The sequence below is a fragment of the Marmota monax genome, unplaced genomic scaffold, assembly GCF_021218885.2.
Source record: "Marmota monax isolate L192 unplaced genomic scaffold, Marmota_monax_Labrador192_F-V1.1 WCK01_AAM20220418_F8-fsc00196, whole genome shotgun sequence".
Taxonomy (NCBI): Eukaryota; Metazoa; Chordata; class Mammalia; order Rodentia; family Sciuridae; genus Marmota; species Marmota monax.
In genome coordinates, this window is record NW_026694390.1 from 1,407,452 (window position 1) to 1,433,359 (window position 25,908).

At 39.3% G+C, this 25,908-nt stretch overlaps 1 protein-coding gene across 7 annotated transcripts in view; it reads left to right on the plus strand.

Moving 5' to 3' along the window:
• Window positions 1-25,908, plus strand: part of Znf346 (zinc finger protein 346) — a 57,331-nt gene that overhangs the window by 1,284 nt on the left and 30,139 nt on the right. Inside the window, exon 1 of one of the 7 annotated variants that reach the window (XM_058586623.1) lies at window positions 8,864-9,144. The exons of the other annotated variants lie outside the window; for them this stretch is intronic. The gene's annotated coding sequence lies outside the window, so the exon portion shown is untranslated. Of the gene's footprint in view, window positions 1-8,863; window positions 9,145-25,908 lie in introns of those variants that run through there. 7 annotated transcript variants of the gene reach the window in all.

A 25,908-nucleotide genomic window follows, 5' to 3' on the forward strand; every position in this document is an offset into this window, starting at 1 on the left:
TAATTTCACAGATGTTCACTGACTGTTCCCCAAGACTGAGCATCAAAGTTACAGAGACACGTAACACTAAGTTCTGGCTTTTCTTCTTTCTCTCTCTCTTTTTATTTTAATATTTTTTGTAGTTGTAGATGGACATAATGCCTTTATTTTATTTGTTTATTTTTATGCAGTGTTAAGGATCAAACCCAGGGCCTCACACGTTCAGACAAGCACAATGCCACTGAGCTGCAGCCCCAGCCACTGGCTTTCATTTTCTTATAGCACCCTCATTAAGTTATAATTTGTACACCATAATAAGTATACCACTCAGTAATTTTTACTGAAAGTGTAGAGTTGTATAGCCATAAAGACAGTCCAATTTTAGAACATATCCATCACCCCATTAGTTTCTTTGTGTTCCTTCACATTAAATCCTCACTCCCACCTCCTGACCTAGATAACCATTGATCTGTTTTCTGTCTCTTTAAATTTATCTTTCCTGGACATTTCATATAAACAGAATCATACAATATGTTATCGTTTGAATTTGACTTCTTTTAGCATGTTTTTGAGGTTTAGCCAAGTTGCAGTATGTATTAGTACCTTATTTCTTTTTATTACTAAATAGAATTTCACTGTATAAATACATATACCATATTTTATTTATCCATTCATTTGTTGTTTACATGTGGATTGTTTCCAGTTTGGAACTTTTATGAATAATGCTGCTATGAACATTTGTGCTTAAGTGGTTTATTGTTGTTGTTGTTATTTTGTTTTTTTTCAAGGTCCTGGGAATTGAACTCAGGAGTTCAATTTACTTTACCCCTGAACTACATTGCCAGCCCTTTTATTTTTTGAGAGAGAGTCCCACCAAGTTGCCAAGGCTGGCCTTGAACTTGTGATCCTCCTGCCTCAGCCTTCTGAGTAAACTGGGGTTATAAGTATGTGCCACTTCACCTGGCTGTGCTCAATTTTTTGTGTGGACAAACATTTCTCCCTAGGAATGCAATTGCTGGGTCATATGGTTATTGGCCTTGGTGTATTTAATTTTGGGGGGAACTGTCAAATCATTTTCCAAAATGGTTTTATCCTTTTACAGCTCTTCCATGAATATATGAGGACTTCCCTTTCTTTATATCCCCCCAGATATTTGTTATTGTTTTATCTTTACCATTCTAGCGTGTGAAGAATTATCTGATTTTCTTTCTTTTTTTTTTTTTTTTTTTTTGATGCTGGGAATTGAATCCAAGGACTTGTGCATGCTAGATAAGCACTCTGTGTAATTGGATTATTTATCTTATTACTGAATCATAAGAGTTATTTTTATATTCTGAATACAAGTTCTTTATCAGGGATATAATTTAAATAAATTTCTTTTCTATGACTTTTGTTTTCTTCCAAACAGTGTCTTCTTTTTTTTTTTTTTTTTTTCCTTTTGGTACTGGGTATTGAACCCAGGGACTTACACATGCTGGGCAATTACTCTACCACTGAGTTACATCCCCAGCCCTTTTTTATTTTATTTTGAGACAGGGTCTCCCTTAATGCCCAGGCTAATCTGGAATTTACATTGCTTTAGCCTCCTGAGTAGCAGGGATTATAGGCATGTATCACCACACCTGGCTTCTATAAACTGTTTTGAGTTAATATTTTATGTATAGTATGGCGTAAGAATCTAAAATTTTTTTTGCAGTTGTCTTAGCACAATTTGTTGGGTAGACTATCCTTATACCATTGAATCATCTTGATGCTTACAGTGAAAATCAATTGGCCATAAATGTAAGAGTTTATTTCTGGACTCTCAGTTTTGTTCCTTCCATCTATAAGCCTATCCTTGAGTCAATATCATACTATCTTGACTACTGTGACTATGTTAAGTTTTTTTTTTTTTTAATATTTATTTTTTAGGTGTAGATGGATATAACACAATGCCTTTATTTTTATGTGGTGCTGAAGATCGAACCTGGGTTCTGCCCGCACTAGGCGAGGGCTCTACCACTGAGCCACAATCCCAGCCCCTATGTTAAGTTTTAATGTGTCAGTGTAAGTCCTCCAACTATGTTTCTTTCCCAAATTGTTTTGCCCATCCTTTTACATTTTTTTCCATTAAAAAATAAATTTTAGGATCAGCCTGTCAGTTTCTTTCTTTCTTCTTTCCCCTTCCTTCCTTGCTTCTTTCCTTCCATCCTTTCTTTTCCGTACAGGTTGGAATACTATTTAGCCAAGAAATTCAAACCCAAGACCATGCTAGGCATGTCCTCAGCCCCTGAGTTCTATACACCCAGTTTGCAATTTCTGCTTTTAAAAGAATCTGCTTGGATTTATACAGCAGTTGCATTGAATTTATAGATCAATTTGCAAGAATTGCTGTCAAGACAAAATTGAGTCTCTGATATCTGGAAATAGAATGTTCATTTTTTATTAACATGTATTGTTACATATTAATGATGTTCAATGTAACATTTCAGCACATGTAATGACCAAATCTAGCCTCCCTTTTTTCTACCTTCCCCCCAGACACCCTTCCTAACTTCTAGTTATCACTATTTCTACATTCAGGTCAACTTTTTTTTTTAGCTTCCATATATGAGAGAAAAGATGCTGTGCTTATCTTTCTGTGCTTTGGTTATTTCACTTAAGACCTCAGTTCCATAAGTGTTGTCAAGATTTCATGACAAGATTTCATTCTTTTTATGGCTAAATAGTATTCCATTGAGTATATATTCCATATTTTCTTTATTCATGTGTTGATGGACACTTATGTTGTTGCCATACTTGGCTCTTGTGACTAGTGCTGCAAGCATACACAAGAGTGCAGACATCTCTCCTATATATAATTTCATTTCTTTTGGATATATACCCAGAAGCAGGATTGCTGGATCATATGAAGGTTTTATTTTAATTTTTTGAGTACCACCTTACATTTTTTCATAATGACTGTACTAATTTACATTCCCACCAACAGTGCACAGGGGTTCCTTTTCTCCTATGTATCCTTACCAGTACTTGTTAACTTGTTATCTGTTGTCTTTTTTCTTCTTCTCCTCTTCCTCCTCTTCCCCCCCTTCCCCTTCCATCTTCCTGGATTAAATAACAGGCCTCACACATGCTAAATAAGTGCCCTACCTCTGACCTACATCACCAAACCTTTAGTTTATTTTGAGACAGGGTCCAGGTTGCCCAGTCTGGTTTTCAATCTAATTGTGCCTCAGTCTCCTGAGTAGATAGAATTACAAAGTCTATCTTTGTATTTAGGGTTGTTTTGTTTTGTTTTTTGTTTCATGAAGACACATTTATTTAGATCTTGAATTTTTTTAGTAGTATTTTATATTGTAATTAAAAAATTAAAATGTATTGTACTGAAATTACATTGCAATTTCAATAGAAGTGGCTGGAGTGAACATTTTATCTCGGGGAAAGGGCATTTAGTCTTTCACCACTGAATATGTTAGCTCTGGCTTTTTCATAGGTGCCTTTATGAGGTTGACTCCTAAGTATCAGTCCTCAGAAGAGTTAAGTAGTGTCCACCTTTATCCTCTTTCCTGTGAATTAATCTTCCCTGTTGGATGAGAATATAAGGAAGAGGCTCAAGACAATTGCATTCCTTCTGAAGGAACTTCCCTTGGTCAAATAAGGAAACTTTAGAGGAACAGCCCCTGCCACCATCATCACATACCCCCCCCCCTCCCAACCCCCAGAACTCTTTTGGGAAAAAGGATCAAGATATGAGGGAAGGGTGGAATAGAGGATAGAAGAAGGTCAGAAAGACCTTGATTTTGAGGCCTTTCAAATTGTCTGAACAGATTAGTGATTTGTATTATTCTTCAAATCACTTATTGTGTAGAAGTCACCAGTGAAGTGGAGTATGGTGGTGCATGCGTGTAATCCCAGCAACTGAGGAGACTGAGTCAGGAGGATCACAAGTTTGAGATCAGGCTCAGCAACTTAGTGAGACCTTGTCCCAAAATAAAAAGGGCTGGGAATGTAGCTCAGTGGAATGTAGCCTTTGGGTTTAATCCCTAATAATAAATAAATAAGGACTGGGGTGTAGATCATGGTAGAGTGCTTGTCTAGCATGTGTGAGGCCCTGGGTTCACTCCCTAGTAATGGGGGGCAGGCAATAAAAAGAAGTCACCAGTGAAGCTTCCTGGGCTTTTCTTTAAAAGAAGATATTTAATTATTTATTCAATTTACTTCTTAAATTTACAGTTGGCCCTTTGTATGTGGAGGTTCCATATCTGCAGATTCAACCAACTGCTAATGGAAAATATTTAGGAAAAAAACATTGTGTCTAGGGGGTGGGGCTATAGCTCAGTGGTAGGGTGCTTACCTAGCACAGGTGAGGCACTGAGTTCGATCCTCAGCACCACATAAAAAGTAAATAAATAAAGTTATAAAAAAAATTTGTAATTGTGTCTGTATTGAACACACAGACTTTTTTTCTTTATTCCACAAATAAGAGTATAACAACTGTTTACTTAGTATTTACATTGTATTAGGTATTATAAGTAATCTAGGAATGATTTAAAATATATAGGAGAATATGTTTCGGTTCTATGTAGATACAGCTGTTACCCAGACCTCTGCCAGGGACCTGACCCTGGGGGTCCCTATGGACCAAATTAGGCCACCTACTACTTCAAAGAGAGAAAAGTGGTGAAGTATGAAAAGAGTTTAATTCAGTATGGGCCATATTGGGAAGATGGTGAAAGCTATATTCCCCATAATGACAATTGCTCCAGGATTATACGGGGCAAGGACAAAAGCAGGTCCAGTGGGGGTGTGCTGTATACTCAGACTGTGGTCTGGTAGATCAGCTGGCATCAGGGAAGCTAGGGAAATTGTTACTGCTTGGGGTTGGGGGAGTTAGTTTCTATTCCAGCCTGCAGACCACTGGAAAGGAGAGATAACTTAAAAAGTGAGAACAGGTTGGAGGGACAAGATGGAGTCAGTGGGCTGCCGTACCCTTCTCTAAGTCCCCTCTGATAGTGCTGAAAATTCTAGCCCACAGGCCCTCTATGGCCTGCTTGCCTACCTGCCAGCATTTCAGATGTGCCCAGATGGTGCATTTGAGCAGGTGAAATCAGTGCCAAGTTTCCTAATGAATATATTTCATATCAATAAAGTGGGTGATCTGGTTGTAATATATTGTTTTTCACAGGAATTAATAAATCTGTTTTCGTTTTGGATAAACATAAAAAAAAAAGATGGAGTCAATTAAAATAAGGACTATGTCCTCCTTCATGAGGAGCAAAGGGCAATGGTATAGTTCCACTATGTCATTTTATAAAAGGGACTTGAACATCTGAAGATTTTGGTATTCACATCTGCAGTTCCTGGTTTGAATTTTGGTGGAGAGGGGCAGGTTTTGAAACCAGTCTTCTGAATACTGAAAAATGATTGTATTCAGATTTTTAAATTTCTTCTTGAGTCATTTCTGCAACTATCTAAAAATCTAAGTTGTCTGATATATTGGAAAAATTGTTCATATTATTCACTAACAATCCCTTAAATTTCTGCAGAGTTGTTAGTAACATGCCCATTTTTGTTCCTGGCTTTAATATTTATGTCTTTGTGTGTGTGTGTGTGTGTGTGTGCGCGCGCGCGCGCTCCTAAGGAATGAACCCAGGGCCTGCCCTTGAGCACCCCCAGCTTTTGTGAGGGGTTTTTTTTTGATCATTGTCTTTGTAAATGTAGGTAAGGTTTGCAAGATTTGTTGATCTTTTCTAGTTTCTAAGGTGAAAGTTTGTTGCTAATTTGAGACCTTTCTTTTCTGGTATAGATGTGTAAAATGATAAATTCCCCTCTTAAGCACTTATGGTTTTCATTTATGGTTCCTTCACAGCTCCATTGACCCTTGTAATTTCCTAAGTGACTAAAGGAATAAGAACTGTCTTTGTCAAAATATTTGTCCTTTTGTCCTTGTTTCCTAAAATAGCTCCAGAGCTATAGAGGTGAAAAATACTCTTTTATTTATTTCAACTACATCTGAGTTTATGTTAATAAGGTGATTTTTGGAGAGTCCCTTGATAACCACAGGTTAAAGGACTAATTGCTAGGTGAACCAGCCATATACTCAGAGGGTTAGAACTCACAGCCCCTGCCATCCCCCAGGAGGGGAGAGAGGCTGAAAGTTGGCCAGTGATATAAATTAATCATGCCTACATAATGAAGCCTCCATAAAAAACCAAAAAGACTGAGTTCAAGGGCATACAGGAAGGTGAACCAGAGCACATCCACATGCCAGAGGATGGCACACCCAACTCCACAGAAATGGAAGCTCTGGTGCTTAAGATCCTTTTAGGCTCCCTGTATGTCTTATCTGCCTGTTTATTTGGATCCTTTAAAATATCCCTTATAATTCACCAGTAAACAGTGAGTGTTTTGTGAGCTACCTGAGCAAATTAATCAAATCTGAGGAAGGGGTTTGTAGGAACCCCAATTTGTAGTCCAAAGCACTGGTAAAACAACCTGGAGCTTGTGATAAATAGGAATCAGAAGGGGGGGGCATTCTGTAGTAGTACTGAGCCTTCAATTTTCTGTGAGATATTGTTACCAAAAGCTCAGTCCTTGTCCCCAAGGCCAATCCAATAATGACACAGTTTTGAAAAAAAGGAAAAAGATGGTTCATTGCTTTACTAGCAAAGAAGAAGCACAGGGGACTCCTGTTCCACAGGCTGAAATTCTGCTCATAGGGGAACGGAGGGCTTTTAAATCTCTTAAAAGGCTGTATTCGAAGTGTGCCCTAGGGTGGGGTGAGGGGGGTGGGGTCATCCCAAGTGCACCCTGTCCTTTGTTATTTTGAGAGATAGTCACTTCCTGCATCTTCCTGTGGTGGGTGTGTGCTCAAGCACAGATAACTGAAGGTAATCTTGTTCCTCACCCCCGGATTAGGGAGAGGAGAGGGAAAAGAGGAAAAGGAAAACATGTCCTTTTAAGCAGCAAGGGCTATATTTAAAAGGTAAAGTAGACCACTGTTACAATTTGACACCATCTCCAGGTAGAGAGTGTCAGAATTGATTTGAAATAGAGGGCTCAGCTGGTGTATGATTGCTTGTCTGGGGCGAAATTCCCATACATTTCGACACAGAAGCCATATTGTGTTACAGGAGTATAGAAGGAGAAACTGCTTTTGTTTTGTTTTTGTTTTTGTTTTTACAGAACATTGCTGTAGCTAGATCCCATAAGTGTATATTATGTTTTTATTACTGGAGTCCTTAGGCAAAGTCCCTAGTCTGGTGGTCCCAACAAACCAGGCCTGGACACCTGTCATGGTATGCCAATCAAAGAGTCTGAGCAGTGGTAAAAGCAAGAGAGGAGCTTTTAGTGGGCATGCTGGGAAGAACAGACATAGGGATCTAATGACCAAAAATCTGTCTTAAAGGGACTAATAGAAACTTTGACATTTTATTGGGAAGAACAAAGAAAAACGTTGGGGGCTTACATGGCTGGGAGATTGCATAGCTAGCAGAATAAGTCCTCCTAGTCAGGCTGTGATCTGATTTATCATTTATCTCGGGGATTCTGGGAAGTTCATCATTACTTGAGGGGTGATTCGGTTCCCATCCTGACATGTTTGCTTCTGCTTAGGGGCCAGCTTCAGTTTGTCTAGTCATGTTTGTGCTTAGGAGGCAGTCTCATCTTGGAGTGATCTGTTCAAGGATCACCTATGTTTGGAGGTAGTTTCACTTCCTTGTCATAAAGATGCTTATCAACCAGACCTTTTGTTCCTGGAATCCAAGGTAACTATGGAGGAAGGTGACTCAGTTAAAAAAGCAAATGGAGACAGAGTGACAAAATGGTGTTGGGCCTTCCTTCAGTTTCATTTGTCAGTTCAAAATAATTTCTAATTTCCCTTGTAATTTGTTCTTTATACATGTTGTTCAATTTCCAGATATTTGGAGATTTCCAAGATTTCCTTTGATTCTGGATTTTTTATTAAATTCCATTGTGTTCAAAAAACGTACTTAGTATGAATTTAGTTCTTTTAAATATGGTGAGACCCGATATGTCCTATCATGGAGAATGTTCCTTGTTGAAAAATCAACATATATATCAGAGTTGTTGGTCTTTAAAAGTCAGTTGGTTTGAATTGATTGATAACATTATTATAGACTGTTAACTGATTTTCCAACTAGTTGTTCTATTGATAATTAAAAATGAGGTATTAAGATGGGTGTTGTGGCGCACACCTGTAATCCCAGCAATCCCAGCAGCTCTGGAGGCTGAGGCAGGAGGAACACAAGTTCAAAGCCAGCAATTTAGTGAGGTCCTAAGCAACTTAGCAAGATCCCATCTCAAAATAAAAACAAAAAATAAGGCTGGGGATGTGGCTTAGTGGTTAAGCACTGTGGGTTCAATCCTGGTACCAACAAGAAAAAAATAAATAAAAAAGAGGTGTTAAGCCAGATGGAGTAACACACATCTGTAATCCCAGCTACTCTGAAGGCTGAGGCAGGAAGATCAGAAGTTTTGAGATCAGCCTAGGCAACTCAGTGAGACCCTTTCTCGAAATAAATTGAAAAAGAGCTGGAGATGTAGCTGAGGGATAGAGTGCTTGCCTAAAATGTGCATGTGCAAGACCTTGGGTTTGAGTGGACTATTTAGACTATTTACATTTAATTATTTTTTTTAATTTATTTTTTAGTTGTAATTGGGCACAATACCTTTATTTATTTTTATGTGTTGCTGAGTGCTGGGAGCCATTAGCCAAGTAGGTATGACAATTTCCTTGCCAGCGTACCCCATGTTGCAGTGACATTGAATGTACGTGACCTTGCTCAAGGACCAAGGCAGATTAGGGTGTTCCCGGTTTTAAGATAATCGTGTTTAGGGCGTTCCCAGTTTAGGTTCCAGGTTTAAGGTTTAAGATTATTCCTGCTGGGAGTAGGGCGTATCCTGCTGCCTGAGTTCCCCTTGAGTTCTCACGGGATTCAGACAATATATTTTGGAGATAGAAGCCCAGTGGAGGTGGATTTGGGCAGAGAACGTGGATTTGGGAAGTGAACGTGGATTTCCCCAGAACGTGATTGTAGACGGCTGGTGTGAGTTCGGGAATAAAGAGTTGCTGTTTGAATCTACAAGCTGTGTGGTGGCTCGTGATTGTGTGCCCAGCCAGACTGTGGCAGCTGAGGATCAAACCCAGGGCCTCACACTTGCTAGGTGAGCACTCTACCCCTAAGCCACAACCCCAGCCTTTAGACTATTTACATTTAATTATTGATATGAAAATTAAATTTTCATTTTATTTATTTTCTTTCTGTTCTCTTCTTCCTTTACTGGCGTCTTTTATGTTACATATTTTTAGTCTGCCATTTTAATTCCTCTGTTGATTTTTTTTTAGAGAGAGAGAGAGAGAATTTTTAATATTTATTTTTTAGTTTTCAGCAGACACAGCATCTTTGTATGTGGTGCTGAGGATCGAACCCGGGCTGCACGCATGCCAGGCGAGCGGGCTACCGCTTGAGCCACATCCCCAGCCCCTCTGTTGATTTTTTAAAATATTTTTTTTAGTTGTAGTTGGACACAATACCTTTATTTTATTTATTTATTTTTATGTGGTGCTGAGGATCGAACCCAGCACCTTGCACACACATGCTAGGCAAGCACTCCACTGCTGAGCCACAACCCCAGCCCCTCCTCTGTTGATTTTTTTCAACTTTTTTATCTTTTAGTTTTTAAATGATACTCTAGTGATTGCAATATGGATCTTGACCCATCCCAGTGTACTTCAAATTAATGCTGACTTAATTCTCGCAAAATATAAAAATATTTCTCTAATATACCTCTATTCTGTATATTATTTTGTTTGTTTTGTTTTTCTAATATTGGGGATTAAACCCAGGGGTGCTTTACCACTGAGATACATCCCCAGCCCTTTTTTTTTTTTTTTTTTGAGGCAGAGTCTCACTACCTTATGTAAATTATTATAATATTTGATAATAAACAACTACATTACAGATTCTTTATTTACTATACTCACATTTTATTGTAAGTTCTTATTTTTAAAAAACTTACTATTTGGGGCTGGTGCTATAGCTCAGTTGTAAAGCACCTGCCTCGCATGTGTGAGACACTGGGTTCCATCCTGGGTTCCATAAAAATAAATAAAGACATTGTGTCCATCTACAACTAAAAAAATACTTTAAAAAAATTACTATTTGATTTAATGGTAGAATGCTTGCCTGGCAGCTTGTAATCCCCAGTTCAATCCCAGCATCCCCCAAAATAAATAAAAACTTACTGTAGTTGGACACAGTGGTTCACCCCTATTGCAAGTTTAGGGCCAGGCTCAGCAACTAAGCAAGACCCTATCTCAAAATAAAAAGAATTAGGGATGTAGTTCAGTAATGAAGTGCCTCTGGGTTCAATCCCCAATATCAAAAAGAGAAGGGAAAAAAAAAACTAAAACAGTATGCCATGTTGAACCAGTAGCAGCCTCATGATCTTTTTACCACACTTCTTGATTGCATCTAGAGATCGCATCAAGTATTAACCCATACCCTCTAGGCCTGTATAACTATATGATGTTCATGTAACAAGATTGCCTAACAGTGACTTTCTCAGAAAGTATCTCTGCTATTATGTGATACATGATTGTGTATTTATAGAGTTATACACCTATCACTACTGTCTTATCTCAAGAGCATTTTCATTACCCTAGGAGGAAACCTGTACCCAGAAACAGTCACCCCTGGCAACTTATCTTCTTTCTATCTCTATGGACTTGCTTATTCTGGATATTTCATGTAAATAAAATTGTATGATACATGGCTCTGTTAGCTTTCATCACTATGACAAAAACTTGAGATAAACAACTTAAAAGGAGGAAAGGTTTGTTTCAGTTCCTAGTTTTGGTTTCAGAGTTTTCAGTCCATGGGTGCTTGACCACATTTCTTTGGGCCTGTGGCAGGGCAGAATGTCAAGATAGGGAGTACGTAGAGAAAAGCTGTCACCCCATGGCAGCCAGGAAGCAAAAGAAAGACAGGAATGGGCCAGGGTCCCAGTATACTCTTTAAGGGAACACACCCCGATCACCTACTTCCTCCAACTAGACTCCACATCTTAAAAGTTTCTTCCACCTCCCAGTAGCACCATCTACTGGGGACCATGCCTTCAGCACATGAGCTTTGGGGGGACATTTAAGATTCAAACCATAACAGTGGCCTTTGCGTCTGGCTTCTTGCCCTTATTGTAATATTTAAAAGTTACATTGGATATGGAGTTCTTGATTAATAATTTTGTTCTTTTTCACCGCTTTCCATATCCTTCTGTTGCCTTCTATCCTTCATTCTTTCAGAAGAGAAGTTAAATTATGAATTGAATTATTTTAGTATAAATGAATTATTTGTCTTTTGCTGCTTTCAAGATTTTCTTTTATCTCTTGACAGTTTGACTATGATGTATTTAGGTATAGATCTCTTAGTTTTTATCCTACTTTGGGTTCCTTGAGATTTTTGGATATGTTGGTTGTTTTTCATGAAATATAGGGAGTTTACAGACTTTTTTTTTTTTTTTTAATTTTAACCCCTTTCTTTCTCTTCCCTCCTTCTGGCATTCTCCTTATGCATGTATTAGTGTATTTGATTCTTCCCCATAATCTCTGAAGCTTTGTTCATTATTCTTCAGTCTTTTTTCTCCTTGTTCTTATATTTGATATTTCTGTTGATCTATCTTGAAGTTCACTGATTCTTCTGCCACTTTTATATTCTGTTGAGCTCCTCTAATTAATTTTTCATTTAATATATTAGACTTTTAACTTCAGAATTTCCATTTGATTTTCTTTTATACATATCGTAAGTAGACAACTTTTAGTATCATATCATCAGTGCCCTTATGTTTGCTTTTTTAATGCCTTTTTCATTGAATAAAAATTTGAACTTCTTGACACTATCAACAATATGGATTCACAGAACAAATAGAAGTACCAAGGCTTGGTAGCCTTAATGTGGCCAACTCTCTGGTTTATTCTTGTAAGCTACCCTACCCATTAGAATATATTGCCTAACCATTGTCTCCATGGGTAGGTTATTATTCTAGGAGAGAGTTCTCCTAGAATCTTTTGTTATTTGCTGCTTTTAGCTGTAACTAAAAGCCCATTGCCTCTTAATAAGCCATAATAAGTAGGGGGTGATAAATAGATTTCATCCCTCTCAGAGGACTACCCGCAATTGTTGGTAAATTTTCCTTTTTAGAGGGGGTAGAGTGGGATGCTAGGCAAGCACTCTGAGCTACATTCCCAATCCTATTTATTTATTTATGTAGATAGATAGCATGCCTTTATTTTATTCATTTATTTTTTAATGTGGTACTAAATATTGAACACAGTACCTCACATGTGCTAGGCAAGCACTCTGCCACTGAGCTACAGCCCCAGCCCTTATTTTTTTTCTGACTTAAAATGACCTTTAACGTACGACACAAGTCAGATTTCAGAAATTAATTCACAATTTCATTTCAATAAATGTAACACCAATTGAAAATATCAGTAGATTAAAAGACATATGAATGTATAAAGTGTAACACAAAATTTTATCTTTGCTTTAAATATAGAACACTTAGAGACAATGATATTCATGACATTATTTCTAATAACAAAACCTGAGAAATAACCTAAATGTAAAAAAATAAAACAATGGTTAACTAAATTTGTGTGCATCTAGTTGAAATTTCCTGTGTTAAAAAGCAAGAATCTGGGGCTGGGGATGTGGCTCAAGCGGTAGTGCGCTCGCCTGGCATGCGTGCGGCCTGGGTTCGATCCTCAGCACCACATACAAACAAAGATGTTGTGTCCGCCAAAAAATAAAAAATAAATATTAAAATTCTCTCCCTCTCACTCTTTAAAAGAATATGTTCTTTAAAAAAAAAAAAGCAAGAATCTGAAGACTTTTTTGGGGAGGAATGAACTGGGAATTGAACTTAGGAGCACTTGACCACTGAGCCACATCCACAGTCCTATTTTTTATTTTATTTATTTATTTTTAAAATTATTTGTTTATTCTAATTTGTTATACATGATAGCAGAATGCAATTCATTTCATATTATACATATAAAGCACAATTTTTCAAGTCACTGTACACAAAGTATTTTCATACCATTCAAGTCTTCATACATGTACTTAGGGTAAAGATGTCTAACTCATTTCACCGTCTTTTCTACCCACTAGCCCCTTTCTTTCCCCTCCCTCCCTGCTTTGCCCTATCTAAAGTTTCTCTATTCCTCCCATGCCCGCCCCATCGCCATTATGAGTCAGCATCCTCATATCAAAGAATACATTTGGTCTTTGGTTTTTTGGGATTGGCTTGCTTCACTTAGCATTATATTCTCCAACTTCATTTACTTACTGCAAATGCCATGATTTTATTCTCTTTTAATGCAGAGTAATGTTCCATTGTGTATATGTGCCAAAGTTTCCCTATCCATTCATCTACTGAAGGGCATCTAGATTGATTGCATAATTTAGCTATTGTGAATTGTGCTGCTATAAACATTGATATGGTGTCCCTGAAGTATGCTGATTTTAAGTCCTTTGGGTATAAACTGAGGAGTGGGATAGCTGGGTCAAATCCCAGCCCTTATTTTTTATTTTGAGACAGAATCTCTATAAGTTGCCCAGGTTGGCCTTGAACTTGCACTCCTCCCGCCTCAGCTGGGATCATGAGAATGCACCACCATGCCCAGTCATTCCCAGACCTTTTTAATTTTATTTTGAGACAGGACTTTGTTAAATTGCCCAGGTTGACCTTGAGCAATTTATTCCTGCCTCAGCCTCTCAGGTAGCTGGGATTAAAGGCATACATCACTGGAACTGGCTGAATTGCATGTTCTAAGGTCACATCAAGGCTCAAGGAATAGCAAGCAAAGTTTACTATTAATTGTAATATAGGAGGTGGTTTAATCATTCTGTGACCAATCATCCTAGCTCTAAGTCAACCTAAGGCAACTTAAGGTACCATAGTCACCCAAAGATAGTGATCACTTTGTCTCCCAGATGCCACTTCCCATAAATTTATTAAGTCTTTGAATTATCTTCCTTTGGGGATGAGGGTACTGGGAGTTGATCCCTGGTCCTCATGCATGGTAAGTACATGCTGTACCCCTGAACTGTTCCATCACTACCACCACCCCGCTGCACACCTTATGAATTATCTTGCTGTCTGTGTTAGTCAACTTTTTGTTGCATCACCAAAATTACCAACAAGAACAACTTAGAGGGCTTGGGGATTTAGCTCAGTGGAAGGGTGTTTGCCTAGTACGCACAAGGCCTTGAGTTTGGTCCTCAGCACTGAAAAAAGAAGAAGAAGAACTTAGAGGGGAGAAAGTTTATTTTAGCTCACAGTCCCAGAAGTTAAGTCCATGGTTAGTCAAGTTCATTGCTCTGGGCCCTAGGTGAAACAGAACATCATGGCTGAAGAGTGTGGCAGAGGAAAACAGCTCACCTCTTGGCTGTCAAAGAGCACAGAGAAAAAGAGGAAAGAAGGAGCCACAGAGAAGATGAACCCTTTCAGAGCGTGCCCACAGTCACCCACCTCCTCTAGCTTTTCCCCATTTGCCTACAGTTACCACCCAGTCCATTCACCCTAGGATAGACTGATTAGGTTTCAGCTCTCATAATCCAATCATGTCACTTCTGAATATTCCTGCATTAAGATCGGAAGTTTGGGGGCTGGGACTGTAGTTCAGTGGTAGAGCACTTGCCTCACAGGTGTGAGACCCTGGGTTCGATTCTCAGTACCACATAAAAAATAAAGAAATAGAAAGATTTAAAAAAAAAAAAAATAGGAGATTTGGGAGAACATTTCAGATTCCAAATCATAACACTGTCTCACACTGGTTCTCTCTGTCTCTACTTCATTGACCCTGTGAAAATCTGCCTTATGCTTTATACTCTGATAGCCTGTACCCTAACACTTTCTAATGGCTACAGAATGGATACAAATGAAATCCTATCAATCATAACTTCTCATAAGATTTAGAAAGTTGAAATGTAGTGCTTCTTGGCTATTGTTGCTGTTGGGGAAGGCCATGGAACCTTGAGCTCTTCCTTTATCAGTGGTCTAGCATCCATTCTCCAGCTTTATATGTTGAGGGGTAGGTTCCATTGATGATGAAAACTGAGAGGGCTGGCTTAGAGACCCTTATTAGCCTATTGGAACATTTACTCGTTATTCTGGAGGTCCAATCCAGTGCTGTCAGCCTACCTGGTGATTTTCTAAGCTGTATCAAACCATTTCTGCCTGTTGGATTAGATGTGTGCCGCAGTCTGGCTGGGCACAATCAGGAGCTTGGTTTTTTGGGATTGGCTTGCTTCACTTAGCATTATATTCTCCAACTTCATTTACTTACTGCAAATGCAGTAAGTAAAGACCTTGGTTAATCTCTCTGGAATCCAAATCGGCTGCTGTTCTCCCTGTGGAAACACACAAACAGACCCTCGACTCCAGACAATTACTGGGTCAGGACCTTTCCATTGTCCTGTTAGAATATCCTTCCAAGTACATTGGGCTTATGCACATTTTTTGGACACATATGCCTTTCCGCAGCATTAAGTCCTGATGAATCCAAATTTAAAAAGTTTAGAGTAAAAAGGGTTATTTTAAGTTTATCTTTGGGGAATATATACCCCTTCCCAATTCCTTCTTTTTGCTTTAATAAGTACATTTTAATAGTTTGATGAGCTCTTTCAACTATGCCTTGTCCCTGTGGATTGTATGGGATTCCTGTTATATGAGTAATGCCAAATGTTGAGCAAAATTGTTTAAAAGAGGTAGAAGTATAATCAGGGGCATTATCTGTTTTTAACTGTTTTGGAACACCCACAGTGGCAAAATTTTGTAAGCAATGAGCTATAACATCTTTAGTTTTTTCTCTGGCATGAAGGGAGCCCATCAAAAATCCAGAAGAAGTATCAACTGTAACATGCAAATATTTTAATTTTCCAAATTCTGGCAAGTGTGTGACGTCCATCTGCCAAATATGGTTAGGTATCAATCCTCTAGGATTGACTCCAAGATTAACTTGTGGTAAAAAGGTCACACAATTTTGACATTGTTTTATTATTTGTCTAGCTTGTTCCTTAGTTATTTTAAAATGCTTTTGTAAAGTATTAGCATTGACATGGAACTTTTTATGAAAATTTATAGCTTCTTCTAGTGTAGAGAAAATATGTATGTCATGTGTAGTTTTATCTGCTAAATCATTGCCCAAACTAAGGGCTGCAGGCAATCCTGTATGTGCCCTGATATGTCCTATAAAGAATGGATCTTTTCTGTCCCAGATTAGACTTTGTATAGTGGAAAGCAAAGAGAAAACAGTAGAAGAAGGGGAAATCCTACCAGCATCTTCAAGAGATACTATAGCATTAACTACATACTGACTATCAGAAAATAAATTAAATACAGAATCTTTAAACATCACAAAAGCTTGTAAAACTGCATTAAGCTCTACCTTTTGAGCTGATTGTTTGGGTACTAAAAATGTAAAAGTTTGATCAGGGGTAACTACTACTGCTGTACCATTATTTGACCCATCAGTGAATATATTTGGAGCATTCATGATAGGTGTTTTTCTTGTCATTTTTGGAAAAATTACAGGATGCAATGACCAAAAAGACAATAAAGGATTAGATGGTAAGTGGTTATCAAATGAAACATTAGATTTGCACATGATTATTGCCCAAGTATTTAACTCATTAGCTAACTCATCAATTTGATTCATAGTATATGGAGTAATAATTTTATTGGGAGAAATTCCAAACACTCCCTTTGCTGCTTTTATTCCTTTGAGTATTAATTGTCCTACAGCCTCAGGATACCTAGTAAGAATAGTGTTAGGAGAATAAGATAAATGTATCCATAATAATGGACCTTCTTGCCAAAATACTCCTGTAGGAATATTTTTTGTTGGTAGTACAATAAATAATAAAGGCAAACTTATATCAATTCTATCCAAATGCATATTTTCCATATATGTTTCAATGATTTTTAATGCCTTTCTTGCTTCAGGCGTTAACATTCGGGGTGAATTTGGATCTGATGGACCTTTTAGGATATCAAATAAAGGTCCCAACTCTCCTGTTGGTATACCTAAATAAGGCCTTATCCAATTTATGTCTCCTAATAACTTTTGAAAGTCATTAAGTGATTTGAGTTGATCTACTCGTATTTGAATTTTTGGTGGACGGACCATGGTTGAGGATAATAGAACTCCTAAATAATTAATTGGAAAATTTAATTGTACTTTATCTATTGCTATCTCTAGATTATAATTTTTTAATAAGTTTGTAAGTGTGGCATAACATTCTAGCAATGTGTTTTTATCTTTGTGTGCTAATAATACATCATCCATATAGTGAAATATTTGTAGTTCAGGATTTTGATTTCTAAGTGGCTGGATTACTTTGTTAACATAAATTTGACACATAGTTGGGCTGTTAGCCATCCCTTGAGGGAGTACTTTCCATTCATATCTCTGATCAGGACCTTCATGATTCAGTGCAGGGATAGTAAATGCAAAACGTGGACTATCCTCAGGATGAATTGGAATTGAAAAAAAACAATCTTTAATATCTATAACTAAAACATACCAGGTTTTTGGCAAAGCAGACAATTGAGGAATCCCTGATTGAGCAGGTCCTATAATAACCATCTCATTATTAATGGCTCTTAAATCTTGCAATAATCTCCATTTACCGGATTTCTTTTTGATGACAAAAATGGGAGTATTATGGGGAGATACAGAAGGTTGTATATGTCCTTCCGCTAATTGTTGTTTGACCAGGTCATGGGCTGCTTGTATCTTTTCTTTAGTCAGGGGCCACTGAGGAACCCATACTGGTCTTTCTGATTTCCAAGTAATTTTTATTGTCTCAGTGGCCCTTTCTGAAAATCCAACCCATGTCTTTCTGTTCCTTGATCTATTTGTATTGGTGCTGCTATACCTTGTTCTTGTTTTTCTAATCTTTTTCCTTTCCTAAAACCTTGTCTAGTCATAATAGTGGGTGTATTTTGGTTGATGTTATTTGTTAATGTCAAACCTAATTGATCTAGGACATCTCGTCCCCATAAATTTACGGGAAGATGATCCAATACATATGGCTGTATAGTTCCTTCACATCCTTCAGGATCCTTCCAGTCTAATACCACTGCACTCCTATGGGGATTAGTCGCCACTCCTAGGCCTCAAAGCGTTTGAGTGGCTTGTTGTAATGGCCAATGTTTTGGCGATTCTTGACGAGAGATGATGCTAAGGTCTGCACCTGTATCCAGTAGCCCATTAAATTCATGTCCTTGAATATTTAGTTTTAGCATGGGGCGAGAATCTAAATTTAAAGAAAGCATAGCCCAATCTACACCTGTGGAGCCTAATCCCTTGGAACCTCTTTCTACAGTATGACTGGAAAATTTATCATGTAGGCTGGGTATTATTAGTAACTGTGCTGTTCTATCTCCTGGTGAAATTACTGATATACCCTTTGGAGAACTGGCTATAATTTTTATTTCACCTTCATAATCGGGATCAATTACCCCAGGACTTATCATAAGTCCTTTTAGAGTAGAAGAGCTGCGTCCCAATAATAAGCCTACTGTTCCTTTGGGAAGAGGTCCTTTCACCCCTGTGGGAATGATTTGAACTCCCATCTCTGGAGTTAGTACTGCTCTGGCGGAGGAGCAGATGTCCAACCCTGCGCTCCCTCTGGTTTGTCTGATGAGGGATCTGATGGACAATGTGTCCTGGGCACTACCCTGATGGGGTTGCTGGGTTCCTCCAGTGCTCCGTATATTTGTGGTTTTGGGCCCCGGAGCATTGGGCCCCCCTGTCCATTTTTTGGCAATGGAGCCCGATGCCTTTCTCCACAATATCGTGGATAAACACCTGGTCCTTGTTCGTTTTTTGATAATGGAGTACCCTCTATGGTGGTTTGAGAACGGCATTCATTAGCCCAATGTCTCCCTCTACGGCATCGTGGGCAAATACCTGGTATTCTACTCCTTTGATACCTAGTTTTGTTAAACCCTCCTCCAATGGGGCAATTCCTTTTAAAATGTCCTGTTTGTTCACAATTGTAGCATGTTCTTGGCCTGGCATCTAAAGCCTGTTTTACTGCAGCTGCCACAATTTGCCCTTGTTCATTAATGTCTCTGGCATCTAAAGCCTGTTTTACTGCAGCTGCCACGACTTGCTCTTGTTCATTAATGTCTCTACATAATTTAATATATGTGTTTAAATCTTCATGTTTCCATGGTCTAATGATATCTCTGCACCAACGATTCGCTTGCTCATAAGCCAGGTGTTTTAATAATGGCATTGCTTGTTCTGTATTCCCAAAAACTCTGGTAGCTGTTTGAATAAGCCTATCTACAAATTCAGCATAAGGTTCATTAGCTCCTTGTATTACCTTAGATAATTGACCTTGTAAACCTCCATGTCCTTGTAAAGTCTTCCATGCCTTAATTGCATCTACAGCAATTTGTGCATATACACCAGGATCATATGCAATTTGTTGCTGCTGATCCTCATAAGGTCCCTTTCCTAACAACATATCTAGATTTCTCTGAGGATAACCAGCTGCTGCATTTCGCCTAGCCGTCTCCTTGCAAAATTCCTCATTGGCAACCTTCCATAACAGGTATTGTCCTCCATTTAGCACAGCTTTACACATATTAGCCCAATCTGCTGGCGTCATGTTCAAGTTGTTAATGGATTCGACCATGCTTACAGTGAAGGGTGCTTAAGGACCATAGGTTGTTACAGCCTCTTTTAGCTGCTTCACTGTTTTGAAATTTAAAACTTGGTAAAATCGCTGCCCTCCTGCCTCAAATACAGGGCATGTTAATATTTGAGATCTTGTCTCAGGATCCCAACTATCAACTGCAGGGGTTGGGGACCTCCCAGCATATGGAGGTGGCCTTGTTAGTTGGACACTTACATCCTGTGGTGATAGAAAGGTGTTAGTAGCAGTCTCCTGTAGAGGTGGTGCTGTTGGTTGGACACTTACACCCTCTGGTGATAGAAAGGTGTTAGTAGCAGTCTCCTGTTGTAACTTTCCCCCTGATGGCTTTTTCTGTTTTACACTTTCTTTCTCTGTCTGACTAGCTTGAGAGGCCTTCTCTTTTACTTGAATCATTTCCTCTGTCTGACTAACTTGAGAGACCTTCTCTTTTACTTGAATCATTATGTCTTCTTCTTCCTCTACCATTGTCTGAACTGAAGGCTTTGGACTAAGCAAACAAGATATGAACGTCCACAATGGCAATGTGCCAACTGGCAGAGTCCCTGGGCTTTTCTTTTCTATTCTTTTTAAATCTTCACCATGATGGTTCCATTGTGATATATTTAACAACTCCTCCTTAAAAAGCCATGGGCTACATTTTTGTATTGTATCAACGTATGCCCTGATTGTTCTTGATTTTACTGAGATGCCTCCTTCCTCTAACAATTTACTTAACACTCTTTCAGTTTGTTTTTTACTAATTTCTGATCCCTTATTTCTACTATAATACAACCCAACAATGTAACGCCTAACAAAACTGAAACAGAGTGAAACAAAATTGGAACAACACAAAATCATTATAATAGCCTCCTGAAATGTCCATCCGTCCTTTCTCCCTATCTGTTCCTCAGATGTGAGCGGTTTTTCTTCCATCTTACACATCTCCAGGGACAGGCAACTTAAAACAAAAGTGAAACAAAATAACAAAAGAAGAATCTTAAAATGGCTACCCATCCTCTCCCCCTGCCCTCAGGGGCGAGCAGTTCACTTACCCTCAGTCGCTCCCCATGCGAGCCACCAAATGCCGCAGTCTGGCTGGGCACAATCAGGAGCCACTTGTCAAAAGAAACTAACTTTATTTTTAGAACCACACACGCCAAACAAAACAGCCTCTCAGGAAAAACCCTCAGAGCCTCAACTGCCACCACTGGCTTTCCACAAGCCTCTCTCTCCCACACAAGCTTCTCTCCACCTCCCACAATCCTCCTGCTCTTGAGGCCGATTGGCTGGGTCACGTGGGCGGAGCCAAAAAAGTCCCCCAATGAGCAGCTCCGTGGTCTGAAAGGGCAGGGAAACAGCCCAATGAGCATCACCGCAGAGGAGCCAATCAGCTAGATGTTGCTGGGGCCGCTGTGAGCCAATCATCAGCCGGCAGCTGGAAGTTTGCTGGGGCTCCTTCGGCTGTGGCTCTCAACAGATGTGCATATCAGGGCAACAGGGATGTGCAGTCAGACATCTCAGAATTCTGATATTTGTGTAGGTTCTTTTCCCTCTGTAGGACTTCGCTTCCTTCAACTTCACAACTTCTCTCAGTTTTTATGGATCTGGAATTTGGAGAAGGCTTGATTGCATAGTTCTCATTCAAGGTCTGTTACATATGCGCACTCTGATGGTGGCTGAAGTTGAAATAGCACAAGAATGGAGCTTCTTTTTGTATCACCAGGGCCTCCCTGTATAGTCTTCCTGCATGGAATAGTTTGGGCTTCTTCACAGCTTGGTGGCTTTAGTCGTCAAATTGTTCACATGATGGCTGAAGATTTCAAAAGCAAATATTCTCAATTTGGCTCTTTTTTATCATTTTTTACTCCATATGTCTATGTTGCTTAGTGCTCAGCCACTGATTCCACAGATTTTTTCTAAATACCTGAAGGCAATAAGGCCTTACTTGGTCTTCTGTTGAATCTGTGTGTTGATAGGAAAGCATATTTAAAATTCAGGCCACTTTGAAGTTTGTCCTGTCTTTTATTTCCCCCTGGGCCATTTTGCATCTCTGAAGTGTTCATAGCCTTATAATGGGCCAGGAGTGTATCTAACATGGGCCCTCTCACAGTCTCAGCCAGGGACATGCTTATCCCAACCATGACTACCGCTTCAGGTCAGTAGAGCCCTTGGCTCTTCCTGCCTCTGAGATCACCACTTCCACCAACTGCATGTATTGCAGCATAGAGGCCTCACCCACCATTTAGAACACAAGTGGTATTGCCCTTCCCTGGGGAAGTTATTGGTTCTCTTCCTGCTCCTCTCTGGCAGGACCTCTGCCCCTACTGAGTGCATGAGGAAATGAGAGCAGCCCTGAGGGAAAGAAACCCACAGATCCCCACTGTTCTTACCCAAAGTACAACAGTTTTGGCTTTTTTTTTTTTTTTAAGTTGTAGTTAGACACAATACCTTTATTTATTTTATTTTTTATAATTGTTCCTTTTTTTTGAGAGAGAGAGAGAGATATATATCCCCCCCCCCCCGACACAACATCTTTGTTTGTATGTGGTGCTGAGGATCGAACCGGGGCCGCACGCATGCCAGGCGAGCGTGCTACCGCTTGAGCCATATCCCAGCCCCTTTATTTTATTTATTTTATTTTTTTATGTTGTGATGAGGATTGAACCCAGGGCCTCACACTTGCTAGGTGAGCGCTCTACCACGGAGCCACAATCCACTCAAAGTTCAACAGTTTTTTCTTGTTGTTTGTTATGGGGGATGGAACCTGGGGGCACTCTACCACTGAGCTACATCCCCAGCCCTTTTTATTTTTTATTTTGAGACAGAGGACAGAGTCTTGCTAATGTTGCCAAGACTGACCTCAAACTTGTGAACTCCTGCCTCAGCCTCCCATATGGCTGGGACTACAGGTATGCACCACCACACCCAGCAGAGTAATCTTTTCAAAATATAAACCGCCCAGAGCTTGTTGCCTCTCATTACACAAAGAATAAAATCTGAAGTTCATACTGCAATTTATGAGGTCTTACATTCATTCAGCATCATCTAGTAGGCTTCATGTTGCCTCTCCAACTTTTTCTCCTACCACTCTTCTTTTACCACACTCTAGCTACACTGGCCTTCTCTCCATTCCTTGAACATGCCACTCATCCCAGCCTCAGAAAGTGACTCAGGCAGGAACGTTCTTTTCCCCTACATCTTCTTGTGGCTGACACTTTCCTATGAGTCTTCACTAACTATCCTGCCCCCATCATTTTCTACCAATTTACTTTGTTTCCATAGCATTTCTCATTCTCTATCATTATCTTGCTTATTTATTTACTCTTTACCTTATGTGCTTTATTTATTGTCATGGCCCCAGCACTAAATCCAGTGCTGGCATGGGCACGGCACTCTGAATACATAATGTGTGCATCATACAGGTGTACTCTCAGGCCAAAGAGTGGGTTCCAGCACAGAGTGTATTCATTTAGTAGGTATTAACCAAGTCCCTGCTTGTGGGTACAGTATTGTACTAAATAGTGGGGATACAGAGTCATAAATGGTGTGCCCCTTCCCTGTGTAGTCTATGGGAGTCAGATTCTGAATGTCCTCAAAAGGAGACCTATCTCCTTTAACAAAACAAAGTCTGGGGCTGGAGGTGTAGAGCAATGTTAGGGCACTTGCCTAGTGTGCCCAAGGTCCTGGTAGGATTCCCCAGCACCCTGTGGGTAGGGAGCAGGATCCAGAATCTCCAGGTGAGGAGGTGGTGGCTGGACTCTGACCCCTGTCTCATCTTTCCATTCTGTGGAGCTTCTTGCCTCTTTTAAAAAGCTGTGGCTCAGGCCATGTGCCATGGTGCATGCTTATAATCTTAGCAACTCAGAAGGTGAGACAAGAGGATCCTAAGTTCTAGGTCAGCAATTTAGTGAGGCCCTAAGCAACTTGATGAGAACCTGTCTCTAAATCAAATATAAAATAGGGCTGGGGATGTGGCTCAGTGGTCAAATGCCCCTGAGTTCAATCCCTGGTATCAAAAAAAAAAAAAGAGAGAGAGAGCTGGGGATGTAGCTTAGTAGTAAAGTACCCTCGTGTTAAATCCCCAGCATCAAAAAAATAAAATACTCTGGCCCAGCAGTCTTCACAGACACAGCCAACCTTGGTTTCTCTGAACACAGCAAGGCAGGCAAAGTCTTTCACAAAAATTTACCAAACACTCTAGGAGAAAAATGTGGTAATAGAATTGTAATGCAAAAAAAAAAAAAAAAAAAACGTATAAAGACATTATGTGTATGGTGTGAACATACTTTATATACAGAGATATGAAAAATTGTGCTCTATATGTGTGATGCATTCCACTGCTGTCATGTATTTAAAAAAGATTTTAAAAATCGCACACTAAAAAAAAAAAAAGAAAGAAAAAGAAAAATGTGGTAATAAACAAGAGATCCTACAGGACCGAAATATAGCCAGACAAACCTTTCTGCCCTAAAAGATGAGCATAGTTAAGCCTTTGATCTAATGGCATAGAGAGAGAGGCATGTTAGATGTTCTCCACCAAGAACCTTCCTCCTGGGCATCTTTTTTTTTTTTTTTACCAGGGATTGTAACCACTTAGCCACTTTCCTATCTCTTTTTATTTTGAGACAGGGTCTTGCTAAGTTGCTTAGGGTCTCACTAAGTTACTGAGGCTGGCTTTGAACTTGCCATCCTCCTGCCTCAGCCTCCTGAGTTACTGAGATTACAGACATGTGCCACCATGCCTGGCTTCTTCTCCTGGGCATCTTGACCACTTTTTGGAACTGGGAGAAAAGAAGCATGGGCTTGTTCTTCCCTCCTAGTTTTCTGGACTTGGCCTCTACTTCTTGTTATTAATGCTATGGTGGAATTCACATCTTGAGTGTGATGGCTCCCTTCTCATAGAGGCAAGTTCTCCATGCCTAACAATTAAGCACAAGCTAAAACCATGTTTCCTACAGTATCGAACTTTTGTGATATGTTAGGTGATTTTAGATGTTTCAAAGTCAGATCCAGAACAGTGAGATAATAATTCCCTTTTCAATTCTCCTGATTCTATCTGGTAGTAAGCCTCAGTTAGGTACTACCATGCCTTTTTTCTTTTTTTGGTACTAGAGATTGAAATCAGGGTTTCATGCATGCTAGGCAAGTGCTCAACCACTGATCTACATCCCCAGCCATTTTTATTTTTATTTTAAGACAGGGTCTCGGGCTGGGATTGTGGCTCAGTGGTAGAGTGCTTTCCTAGCATGTGCAAGGCCCTGGGTTCGATCCTAAGCACCACATAAAAATCAAAAAATAAAGGTATTGTGTCCAGCTACACCTAACAAATAAATATTAAAAAAAAAAAGACAGGGTCTCAACTGCTAAAGCTAGCCTCAAGCTTTTGAATCCTCTTGCCTCAGACTCCTGAGTTGCTAGGATTACAGGCAAGTACCACCATGCCTAGCTATAAAGATTCCTTTTTTTAAAAAAACTTTTTTTTTTAGTTACACATGGACACAATACACTTATTTTGTTTATTTATTTTTATGTAGTGCTGAGGATTGAACCCAGTGCCTCACATGTGTGAGGCGAGCGCTCTGCCACTGAACCACAACCCCAGTCCTAAAGATTCATTTTAAAGAGAAGTTACTAAGGGGGCTGGGGTTGTGGCTCAATGGTAGAGCGCTTACCTAGCATGTGCAAACCACTGGGTTCAATCCTCAGCACCACAAAAATAAATAAATAAAGGAAGGAAGGAAGGTGGGTGGGTGTTGTGTTCATCTACAACTAAAAAATATTTTTAAAAAAAAAAGTTACTTAGTAGGGGCTCAGTGGTAGAGCGCTTGCCTAGCATGGGCGGGACCCGGGTTCGATCCTTAGCACCACATAAAAATAAAGGCATTGTGTTGTGTCCATCTATACCTAAAAAAAAAAATAAATATTTTTTTAAAAAGTTACTTAGTAAAGAAGGTTTGTATTTATAAAATTATAAAATTATAAAATAAGTAATAATGCAGATGGTGTGAGATGATAGCATAATAACTACATCATAACTACATCATAACTGGTAGTAGTAACTAACAACTTTGTATGTATTAGTATGACATTCTATTACTTAGTGCATGTGTTTAAGACAGGGTTGAAAGACAGTGCTGTTGGGGCTGGGCTTGTAGCTCAGTGGTAGAGTGTGTGCCTAGCAAGTGTGAGGCACTGGGTTCAATCCTCAGCACCA